The sequence below is a fragment of the Sapajus apella genome, unplaced genomic scaffold (assembly GCF_009761245.1).
Source record: "Sapajus apella isolate SASKATOON/1434 unplaced genomic scaffold, GSC_monkey_1.0 scaffold21, whole genome shotgun sequence".
Lineage (NCBI taxonomy): Eukaryota > Metazoa > Chordata > Mammalia > Primates > Cebidae > Sapajus > Sapajus apella.
This window is the reverse complement of record NW_022436961.1, coordinates 8,232,680-8,245,116: the sequence shown is the minus strand read 5'-3', so window position 1 is coordinate 8,245,116 and position 12,437 is coordinate 8,232,680. Positions and strand designations below refer to the sequence as shown.

Sequence of the window (12,437 nt, the reverse complement as noted above, 5' to 3'; positions counted from 1 at the left end):
GGAATTCTGCAAAGGGTATTTTGCCTTTCCCAACATTATTACAAAAATTAGTATATACTTTTCTTCTAATGCTTTACAGTTTGTTTCTAAGTCTGTAATTGATCAAGACCTAATTGTGTGTTGATGGACTGAGAAACCACAGGATTTACCTTTATTTTTCCTGGATACTCAAGTAACCCACATGAATGGGTGTCTAATGTGATGTCAGCTTCAAAATTGAATTTCCAGTCCCTCTCTGTCAGTGCAATCTACCCGGCTTATTTATTTCCACTTTTTAATGTAGTGAATAAGCAATAAATGCATGTCATATATTATTTAAAATCTATTGAGAGTTACACGGGGAAGAGAGAGTCTCCATCTCACTGCTATTCCATGGCCATTTGGTTTTACTCTCTTTCCTAAAGCAACCACGCTTTGCTTTCTTGAATGGTCTTGCCCTGAATTCTATCAAGGTGGCTCTATACTTCTCTTACACATTGACCATGGGATGCAGGAAGTGTCCTGTGACTTGCTAATAGGGAATTGTCCAGGCAGCTATTGTGAATTTCTAGTCACCAGCTGTTTCTACGACTTTCCTGACTTGTGTTCATTTTTAGCTACACCTCTTGGAACATTAAGTATTTCCAAATGTATAGCAGTTATGAAGGCCATGACATTTTCCCCTCTGCTCCCTATTCTCCTGCTCTCAATCATGTATACTACATGAAATTTTTAATTGTTTTATGGATCATACAAGTAGGCTACAGTAGAGTAGGAAGATAACTGAGCTGGTATCTGAAAGGCCGGAGTTTGATTTTGCTGGAAATTTGTCTTGCAAACTGTAAAGTGCTGAGCAAAGTGAAGTTTTGTCATTGTCGCTGTTGCTGTTAGTGTTACATTTATATGATGCAACATTCCAAGGTATGAAGAAGGGTCATAATTGGACTGTTTGTAACACAAGGGATAGATGTTTGAGATGATGGACACCCCATTTACCCTGATGTGATTATTATGCATTGTGCGCCTGTATCAAAGTATCTCATATATCCCATAAGTCTATACATCTACTATATACTCACAGAAAGTAAAATTTTTTAAAAAGGTGAGGCATAACCGTAGGAAGACTGACTTGGTCTAGGGATTGCACTTGCTGGCTACATTTTTTTGACTGACTGTTAGTTAACTGAAAAAGGAGAACCAGATTTCAGGCATACAAAGGACATGTTAACAAAAAAAAAAAAAAAAAAAAAACACTGTAAAGAGACGTACGGAGCCCAGTGAAGGAAAGGTTCATGTTGTACTGCACTGATTTTTTTTTTCTTTATACTTAAAAATAACTAATTGAGAACACATTTAAATCTGGCATTTGGTTTAATCATTATTTCATAAAAAAGTTGATCTTTAAACGCCTGAACAATGTAAATATCAAAAATGGTTAGTCACTGACAACAGATAAAGTTGAGACTGGCCCTAAAAATATATATTTGGTTAAATGTGTAAAGAAAATACAGGTGGCCTTCCTCTTTTCACCTTTGCTGTGTTTTAACAAGTGTTTGACTTTGTGATGCTTCTTTTCTTATGAGATTAGAATTAGGAGTAATGGTTGAGATTTTCCAATTGGAAGAGAAAAAAAAATGCATGATCTTGGTTTACTTACGATCATATTCCATATACAATTTTGCATACATTGTAGACAAACTTAATCTGAAAGGCAGCCTGTAAGTATAACAATAATTGTATTTTTAGCACCCATAATTCAACAGCAAGCTCAGTTGTCATTGAGATGGTACTTGACTATTTGAGGGTTCTTTATGACAGAGAAAAAGGGGAATTTAATTTTTATTTTTTATTTTTAATTGTTGTGGGTACATAGTAGATGTATATATTTATTGAGTACATGAGACATTTTGATACAATCAATACATGTTAATCATATGGAGAATGGTGTATCCATCCCCTGATGCATTTATCATTTGTGTGACAAACAATCTAACTACACTTATTTATTTAAGAAGATATAATTAAATGATTATTGACTATAGTTATTCTGTTGTGATATCAAATACTAGGTCTTATTTATTCATCTTAACTATCATTTTCATGCCTATTAACCATGCCCACCTCTCTCCCACCCCTTCTCCACCCCACTACCCTTCCCAGCCTCTGGTAACAGTCCCTTGACTCTATCTCCATGAGTTTTGGGGATTCCTTAAAACGATCCTTGTGGATGTGGGGTCTACAATGATGAGTTCACCTCTGGAACTCATAGTCGAGGAAGGATGTGTGGACTTATTTTCCCCTCAGATTCACTGGGCAGTATGCATTTAGGTACTTCAATTAGGTTTGGATATACATTTTAAATAGGATTGATGTGGGTAAGGAGTGGGCTGTACAGATTATTTATTTTCTCCAACAGAGCCATTTGAAAAAATTAGTGTGCAGAAAAGCAATATAACATGGAATGAATCAGCCAGTACACCACTCCATTCTTATTTTGCTTGAAGTAACAAGCCAAACTTACAGATTTTTTTTTTAATGACACAAGTCTAGGTGTTTCACCAATAAATTTTCTCATTTAAACATGCTAATGTCTTTTCATTTGCTTATTTATTATGACGCCTTCACCTTTTTGTTATTAAATTTCCCTGTTGAAATGGAAACTGTCTCTTCATTTTAAAAGTAATTGCCAAACAGCCATTGTGGGCATGTTATATTTCTGCTTCCGTATTTCTAAACAAACCAACAAAAGAATTATTATCCTAGATTCACAGATGTGACAGTATCAAAGGCACAGTATTTGTGTCACATAGTAAATCAGTGGAGGGGAGATGATGGGACTTCTGACTCTGATTTCCAGATTTTAACTATGCTAATTTTCAACTCTGCTGAACAGTGCTTAGGTGAGCTAGTTTAAATCAGGTGAGTCCATTTGTTTCTCACTGAATGCCTTGAGCTTTCCTTTTTGCAGACCCTGATCCCCCTGCAGAGTGAGTGAGCTTTGAAAATACAGCTAGTGCTCGACTTACGACCACGGTCGGGACTGCGGACCGCTCATAACACGAGTTGGTCGTAAGTTGAGTAGGCTATACGTACAGTTGAAATGGTGCACACGGAGATGGCAGTGCTGCCGAAAGCTGGTCCGCACTGTCGTACGCCCAGCTGGGCAACGTTTGCACTGCCAGATGCGGAGCAGTCGTGACTAGCGATTGTGGTCGTAAAATCGAATGGTCGTTAGTTGCATAGGTGGTATGTCGACAAATACCTGTAGAGAGGTGGGATAGAGCTACCTTGGAGTTCATTGGTTTTAAATATATTTCTTTACTTAAAAAAAATTCTGTCCTGTTTCTTTTTGTCTCTTACTGCCCAGGGCTGAGGTCAGTAGTGTTCAGAAACTATCTCAGTTGTTTATTTTGATAACCCCTGCCTCCCTGGTTTTGCTCACAGCAATCTCACAGCCTCCAGAGTGCAATTGTTATCAGAGACTCAACCTGTTCCCTTGTGAATCTAGACAGTTGCTGCCAGCATTTCATTTCAGTTCCATCTGCAAGTGCAAAAAGCTTGCTTCATACTTGACATGTAAAGGCATTTCGAGCATATAGTTGTTAATATAAGTGCATGTTAATGATTTTATAGCCCCTGTTGCAACCCCTCTTTTCCATGTAATATAGATCCCTGTTGCCGGCTGAGGGAACAAGGAAGCATCTTTGATGAATTGACTTTAGCACTCTTTTTAATCTTCAAAATGTGTATCGGTACTAAAGATCTGGTCTCAGTTCCTGATTGTTATGTAAAAACAAGACAAGGTGGGAATTGATGACCTTATTAAGGAAAGTTCCAAACCATGGCTACTTCATAGCGCATCAGTAATATGATCTGCACAAAACTAACATGACAAAATGTTCTCACCTACAGAGTTTGGTACATTCAACTTGTCCCTCTGTCTCTCCAGTGACTTAAAGGTATGTCAGAAATTGTTTGATACAGATTTCCAGGAGGTTTATTTTTGAGTCCATGAACTGTGTTCAAGGTTGGAAGGAAGAAGTGGTAGAGGTGGATATTTTAATGCTTAGGTATTTGTGGAGATGGCCTAAGAGTTCATAGGATGGTCACTCAATTCTGCTGGACATTGGGACCCTGAGAATCTGAACAAACTGTTAATGTACAATAGCAGAAACAGCCAGAAATCTTCCAGAAACAGTTATTAGCAGAAAAATTTGCAGCTCTATATGGTTCCCAAAATATAGCCCAAGTATTACAGCAAACTGGCTCATTAACCACTTTTACTCCACTCCTTAAGTTGTGTGATTGCCTTCCAGTAAGTATGACACCAGTCGTATGTGGGGAATCTTTTGAATCTTTGTGACCAGTTAATTGACAAAAGATTATTTTGGTCCTGCTTTGCCAGCTGGAAGTCTCTGTGACCAGTGGCACCTCTGCCCAGGCCTCGCTCAGCTCCAGACTTACCATTGGGCTCGTTCTGCCCATTTGGCTCAGCAGGCTGCACTCAGCTTTCCCTACCAGCCCAGATTACATGTGTGCTGCAGTTCTGTGCTCAGCTCATGGCTGGTCCCAGCATGCTGCAACCATCTTCGACCCTGGGCACCAGCCTCTGGATGAGGGGGATGTGGTGGTAACAGAAAACTTGGAGAAGCCAGCAGTCATGGAGCCCGGAGGGGGTACCGTGGCTCTTGCCTGAGGAGTCCCAAGGTCTGAGCCCCCATGGACTGTTACAGGTCTCTCTCCTTTCCACCAACCACAGAGCAGTGAATGGAAGGAGGTGTGTTACAGTTAGTTCATGTTACAGCTTGTTCCTGCTGCCCATAGTGCGGCAAAGGGTATGGGTATATGGTGCCCAGCAGCTTCCTCTCTCCTGTTGCTTGGTGAGTGGGAGGGGGGATCACAGTGTCACAGCTCCTTTCACACCCCCCGTTCAGCAGGCTCTAGGTTCTTGTCCTGTGTCCAAGAAGAATAAGGTTGCACGGACACCGGAGAGTGAGCATGGCAGAGAAAGGTTTTACTGAGTAACAGAACAGCCTTCATCACAAGAGGAGACCCGAATTGGGCAGCCCTCTGTGTGAGAGGGGGCCTGAAAGCAGATAGCCCCAGGTGTGGCTAAGTCTGGGGTTTTTATGAGATCAGAATGGGGGAATGCATGCTGATTAGTCCTGAAAAAAAGCATTATTTGATTGGCTAAAAGGCATGAAGGATGTTCTCTATCCAGTTGTGGACTCCACCTGGAACTGGAGGCTCAGTCTTCCACCCTTAAATTGTCATTGGTTTGAAGGTGAGATTTCAGCAGGAACCTGTACCTGCCTGCCTATGAATTTTCTATAAAAATGAAGAATCATTTGATAAACTCTTTTGTTTTGTTTCTTTTTTTTTTTAAATAAAAGAACATGAAGTTGAAGAAGCTACAGAGTTTTTATTAATAGACATATAATTCAAAGCATTCACAAACCTGGAGTATAGTTCATACATACCCTCTTGAAGAGAGATTTAAGAACAAGATCTGTCTGCCTAGGGAACTTCTCATTAGAATCAATGAACACAGCCTTTCCTCTTCGTATTTCTTTCTCCTCCACTGGTGCCTTCCTGGAAGTTTGTAAAGGTGATTGCCAGTGTGGTACTCTGAACTATCTTTTGTGTGTTTTTAAGTAAGATGTGAAACGAAACTCAGGATAAAGTGCCTGTTATCTCCATTAATTGGAATACAATTAGTCTAAAGTCTGTAGAAGCTACAACTCGGGAACAGTCTAGCAGATGCATCTGCAAAGGTACCAGTTTCCCCATAGGGAACCAGATGTGTCTCCTACCCTCCCCTGCTTCCCTTAATAGCCTATTGTTTAAGATATGAGTGGCTGGAAAAGTCATACTGGTATCTTATTAAATGGCGTTAATTCTATGATTTTTTTTTCCTAGAGAGACTGCCATTTCAGTGTATTGGAAGAAAGTACATATATTTCTCTCATGCCTTAGTGTAAAAAGGGTAGGCCCAGGAGAACTATAAAAAACCATCATTATATAAAGTATCTGACAAGTCAAGTAGGTTACAGGTCAGAAATTACGTGTGATTACTTTGTTCTGGCATTACCAGAGACTTTGACTTAAGTTATAGGTTGGTTGCTGCTATCTTTCTTTGCAAGACTGACCCCCAGGCTAAATGGTGATGGTAGAAAGTACCCGCTTTTCCTAGCTTCTATTGAATCTCTCTCCATTCCCTCTCTCCATTTAGGAACTTTAGCCACAGAGGACTACTTCTTCTGTGCCTATATCAAAATTTGCTCTCAGGAAAGGTGATGACATTAACCTTAATCTAAATGTGCCTCAGTGGTTTATAATCTCAAGAGCACAGTAGGAGTAATTAGGGGAGCTGTAGAATTTGGAAGTCAAACATGGCTTCTTGGTATCTCTGAAATGGCACAGGCTGAGTTACAAACTTTGTGCTGGGTAACTTGCCCCTACCTGGCAGCTGTGTCCGAAAGGCCAGTGGTGGCATTTGCCTGAAGACCTCACCTAACGCCTGTATTAGGAAGGGGAGAAGAGAATTATTAGTATTGGGGAATAAACATGATTTATGTAAACACAAATAAAAAGGCCATTATTGGGCCAGGCGCAGTGACTCATGCCTGTAACCCCAGCACTTTTGGAGGCTGAGGCGGGCGGATCACCTGAGGTCAGGAGTTAGAGACCCGCCTGACCAGGGTGGAGAAACCCCATTTCTATTAAAAATACAAAAATTAGCCGGGCGTGTTGGTGCGTGCCTGTAATCCCAGCTACTTGGGAAGCTGAGGCAGGAGATTCACTTTAAGCCAGGAGGCAGAGGTTGCGGTAAGCTGAGATTGTGCCATTGTACTCCAGTCTGGGCAACAAGAGTGAAACTGTCTCAAAAAAAAAATTATTAATAAACATACACGAGATTCTTACTGAAGATATTCAGGGAATAAGTACAGTTCTTATTTTTAGAGACTTTTAAATTTTACTTTAATAGGAATTGTTGCTAATTCATCCAGTTTTGTATAAAAGCTAGTTTTATAACATATCTAATTTTTATTGATTACATTCTTTTATTATGAACATGTATTTTTATAGGCATAAAATAGTTATGTATCAGATATCTATACATATGTATATATAAAATATATATGCATGTACATATGTGTATGCACTCACACACATAAATACAACATTTATGAAAAAATAGGAATAGTAAACTGAAATAACCCCACCCTTCAGGTTTAGATTATTCTTGGCTAGTCTGAACCTTTTTTTTATACCATCATTTACCTTTTAAAAATAGAAAACTTAAACCCAGCATATCTACCAACATATTCTACAGTGGCCTTTTCTGAGTAGATATTCACTGATGCTCTTCAGAAAGACACAAGATAAAAACCAACCTTGGGACAGAATAATATACCTTCAACTTTGTTCAAGCCCATTAAGATAACCTTTTTTCAATAACTTACATGTAGGCTTTCTAAACTCTGAGATGTTTTGGATGTGGTAAGCCATGAACTGCATAGCCTCAAGCTAGGATTGTTGCAGTGATTAGATACCTAGAGATCCCCACCTCACACTCTTCAGAGTTGCCACCAGTTGTCACTGATTGCAATACGGCCCCTTTCCTGCAAGCTTAGGACCCACAGTAATAGCCACAGTTGGACTGCTTGTTAATGGCACTCCCTGGAAACAGCAACACTGAAGAATGTGCTAATGGAAATGTATCATGCTTAGAAAGAGGTTGTAGAAGACTGGGTTTCATTGGAATACTATTTTCTCAGTTATTTTATGTTTTGCTGAACCAAGTACATTTGAATCACTCCTGGCAGGAGAGAGGATTTGACTGTTCTCTAAAGGGACAATATTCTTTCATCATCAGTGAAGATCTGGAAACTTAGCTGTCATACCTAGTAGGAAACCACTCATTGGATTCAATCATTAATAAGCAGAAGAATTGCCTCTGTAATACAAAATAACAAAAGATGTCTCACCATCAATGCTAAAATTCTACTTCTCTACAAATTTCAATATCTGTGCACACAGAATTATTTTTTCATGTGACCAAAACCAATGCTAATTTTGTTTACATAAAAATTTGAATATGGTTTGGCATCACTTGACATCATAGTAATAGAGAAAATTACCATTATTGTTTATTGAATACCTACTATATGCCAGGTCTTCGAGGGAAATAATTCCATTTAATTTGCAACAACCATATGAGATATATGATATTTTCTCTCTTGGAAAAAGGGGATATAAAAATATGAACATAATCTGTCCTCGAATCCCATGCTCCTCCTAGCCTATGTATAGTTATAGTAATTAAAGTGGCCACATGGGCAGATGTCTTATTTGAGGCTCTCAGATGCCCCACAGGTGAAGAAACAAAGCCACCACAAGTTTCAGTGACTTGCCTCAGGTTATGCAGTTACTATGTGAAGAGCCATTGCTGGAATCCAGGTTTTGTACTTGTCCTCCAGTACTGACCCCCACCAAGTGAAAATGACCCTTTTGCCTTAGAGAAGCAGCTGCAATGCAACTTAGCCCGTGGCTTTGTGGTCCATTTTATGACGTGTGCATGGAGAACAGTTTTTACAGTTCAATTGGTGAGGAGAGAACAGAGAACATGGTTGTGCTGAGCAGGACGACTCCTTGCGAGTGAGACATACACACCCGATACATTAGTCCCTGTCACCACACGTGTCCTTGAGCATCTTCACAGAGGAGCTCAGGGGCCAGGCTGTGCCCTCCGGATGCTGCGCTCACTGCAGCTGCAGCTGCCACTTTGTTCATGACATCTTCCCTCTCTGAAATGTCCTCCTCCTTCCTGCCAAGTCAGCTGCTCCTACCTCAGGTTATGATAGACTGTCTCTTATACACATAAGCCCTTTTCCTTGATGAAACTATTTTGAGGTTAGAAACCATATTACTAATTTTATTTTTCTCAGTTGATTTGTAGGCAGTTGTGCATAGAAATTTCCTCAGATTTTCAATGTTTGGGTATAATAAGCAGGACAATTGTGAAAACTTGAACCAATACTATTTTGACAAGCACTGCTTGATTGTTAAATTTGTTATGACAATTTTTAACAGGTGTCATGTTTTGGAGATAAAGCAATTAGAAACTATCTCCTGAAGAATGGGAAAGTAGGGATAGCATTATTTCTATAGATGTATGAAGAATGACTGCCCTTAAATGGAAACTAAAGGGTTTGAAATGAAACTGAAGTGCGTTGCCAAATAATGTAAAAGTTTATAAAGTGGAAGATGTTAATGAGGAGTACTTATTTATTTATTTTGAGACAGATTCATACTCTGCCCCTCAGGCTGAAGTTCGGTAGTACAATCATAGCTCACTGCAACTACAGGCACATGCCACTACATCTGGCTAATTTAAAAACAAAACAAACAAACCTTTTTTTAGAGATTGGGCCTTGCTAGGTTGTCCCAGCTGGTCTGGGACTACTGGCTTCAAGCCATTCTCCCACCTTGGCTTCCCAAACTGCTGAGATCATACGTGAGCCACTGCACTCAGCCAGGAGTACTTAATTCTGAGGGAGTTTGGGGGATTTTCTTCTGAGTTGTTGTATGGGCGATGAGACAATATATGGGAAAGAAAATTAGAAAGTCTATAGAAATGCAAGAGGAAATTCCTATATCTATGAGCCACATATATACTTTCAGAAGTTTTAGTTATCACATTAATAAAAATGAGAGAAATTAATTTTAATGATGTATTTAACATGAATGCAAAATATAATTTCAACATGTAATCAATATTTTGTATTCTCTCATTAGTAGTAGTCTTGGAAACCCAGTGTGTATTTTACACTTACAACACATCTTAGTTTGGACTAGTCTCATTTCAAGTGCTCCGTCACCCATGTGGCTGGTGCTTATCATATTGGCAAGGCAGATCCAGGCTGTCAATCTAGGAATAGCTGAGAAGTGTGTGTCTTGTGTGAACTACAGAATATTCTACAAAGCTTTAAAACACAAGATCCCCTAGACCCCATTCCTAGAGGTTTTGGCTTGGCACATCTTGGTGGGAGACCTTCACATCTGTGTTTATGAAGCTCTTCAGGTGACCTGGAGGTGACTCTGAGATTCAGCTTTACACTAGTCTCTATAGTGTGGGCTTAGGACTTATGCCCCTGCAATCTGGGAAGGAACATCAGGAAATCTGGGGGCCTTCTGTTACTCTTACCTTCTCCAATTCAAGTTGCTCTGCTCTTCAGGAGGTAACTCAGTATGCACGTATTTATAGAAGTGAGGAATTGGCACTAGAAGTTGATGCCTAGGTGTTATGTTCTACTGGGTGCCAGCTGATTTGTTCTCTCCCTTGAAGCTCTGGTTGTGGGATGGTATTGGTGATGTTTATTAGAATGTGGGTGATCATGTACTGGGTTGAAATTGTTCCTGCTCTTTTCACAAAGGTGAGCATTAGGGAATTTATCTTCACCCTTGGTTTTTTGCCTTGCCCAAATGCACATTGCTTGTGAAATCTCAGTGTAGAAACAAAGTCAGTAAAAAGGCAGAGATCTGGGAAGGTTTCACTTCAGCTCCTGGCTAAAGACATTACTCTCTTAACCATCCTTTCAACTTCTTAGAAATTCGGTTTATCCAGCCACAAAACGTGGTAAATTCTGATGCGTACACCCTCCGAGACCCCCAGGTTAAAACACTGCTGTGCTCAGTACACCGTGCCACCTTCAGATTATGGTAAGCCCCACAGCATGCCCATAAGTTAAGTGTTGATAGAAATATGAACAAAGCTGTACTTTAGAAGGTCAAATTGACTTGCTCGAGGGCAATGCATTTCTTAAGCCTCGTGATTCTCCTCCCTCAGAACCAACTGACTTTCTCCTATTCACACTGTCATCCTCTGGAACCTTTTCTGCCAGCTCTACCCTGCTCTGCCCTTCAGAGAGAATATATTGGAAGGCTTTGAATTTGTATGAGTTTGTTTTTGATTAAGTAATGATAGTCTCTTTTTTTAATTGAACATAAATAATTGTACATATTTATAGGATACAAAGTTGTGTCTTGATATAAAATATATAGTGGTCAGACTAGAGTTTAACTCAGAGTCAGAAGAAACATGAAAAACATCTGGTTTAGGCACTAACATGACTTTTGTATGTCTTTTGTAATAGCCTGATATGTAACCCTCCATGTAATGCCTTCAATGACAGAAATTTAACCATCACCTGAGGCAGCCCATTTCATGTTTAAACAGCTAATTTTCCCCTTTAATGTAACCAAAAGATGTATCCCTGTAAATTCTACCCTTTGAAACTACATAGTATACCTAGACATAAGAACTCAAGTGTTTGACACTAAAAGGTGGATTCTTCCCACTTCCATCAATATATTCCACTGCCTTTTCTTCCTTAGACTGGATAAGTCTGAGTTCTTTCGACTGTTCCTCAGAAAACGTGGTTCCAGGTAGCCTTACTGTCCTTTGAATGGGATTCATAGACTATATGTTAAATATACTACATTAAATATAATTTGATCAGTGCAGATTCATAAAAAATAGAGAATTAGGGAAAATAAAGATGTAAATAAACTTCTGTAAAGGTTTTATTTTCTCTTCTGAATAATCATTAGCATTTGTGATTTAGAAAATCATCATCATGACAACTTTTGTATCATGAAGGTGAAACCAAGTCAGAGGAAAGTAGATATTTTTGCTCTACTAAACATAACATTCTAGTATTACACTAGGATAATTATTTTCAGGTCAATTTAATGTAGTCAGTAAAATATCCTGCAGTTGTTTTATGGAGACATCCCTTTGTATTTCTTAACTGGAAGGCATCTGTATTTTATCTGTATAGTTACCAGACTTAAAACTATTAAAAAGGTGATATTTTTGACTTAAGCGTTTTGTTGCACCCACAAGCTCCTTTTTAATGTTAGAAATTAAACAGCAGGGAGATTTAGGCTGAATGTTCCAGGATCATTATAGTTAGCTATACCTCTGAGATGCATTTAGCTTTGCAGAGCTAACAGAGTATTTAATCCATATCATTTCTTGGACTCTAGGGTGAGCACCCAGTGGAAGGCATTTATTTAGCAAATTAAAAGCACAGTGAGTAAAAGCCAAGGTATTATTTAAGCACATTTGTTGACTCCTATTTTGCTACTATTTACTAAATTTCTTGATGATGGAAGATGATGAACGGGTTGATTTTTGCAATCACTTGGCTCTACTAAAGGTAAAATATATCTTCCTTGATTTATTCCCCTTGAATTGACCAAACAGCTTTTCTTTCTTTCTTTCTTTTTTTTTTTTTTTTTTGTACTTTAGGTTCTGGGGTACATGTACTGATCATGCAGGATTGTTGTATAGCTACATACTTGGCAAGGTGGTTTGCTTCCTCCATTCCCCTCCCCCGTCACCTATAACTGGCATTTCTCCCCATTTTATATCTCCCAGCCTCCCCACC

General features: G+C 39.1%; 1 protein-coding gene across 9 annotated transcripts in view; it reads left to right on the top strand.

Annotated features, from left to right (window-relative positions):
• UNC5D (unc-5 netrin receptor D) overlaps positions 1–12,437 on the top strand; it is a 559,433-nt gene that overhangs the window by 181,684 nt on the left and 365,312 nt on the right. The window lies entirely within an intron of this gene.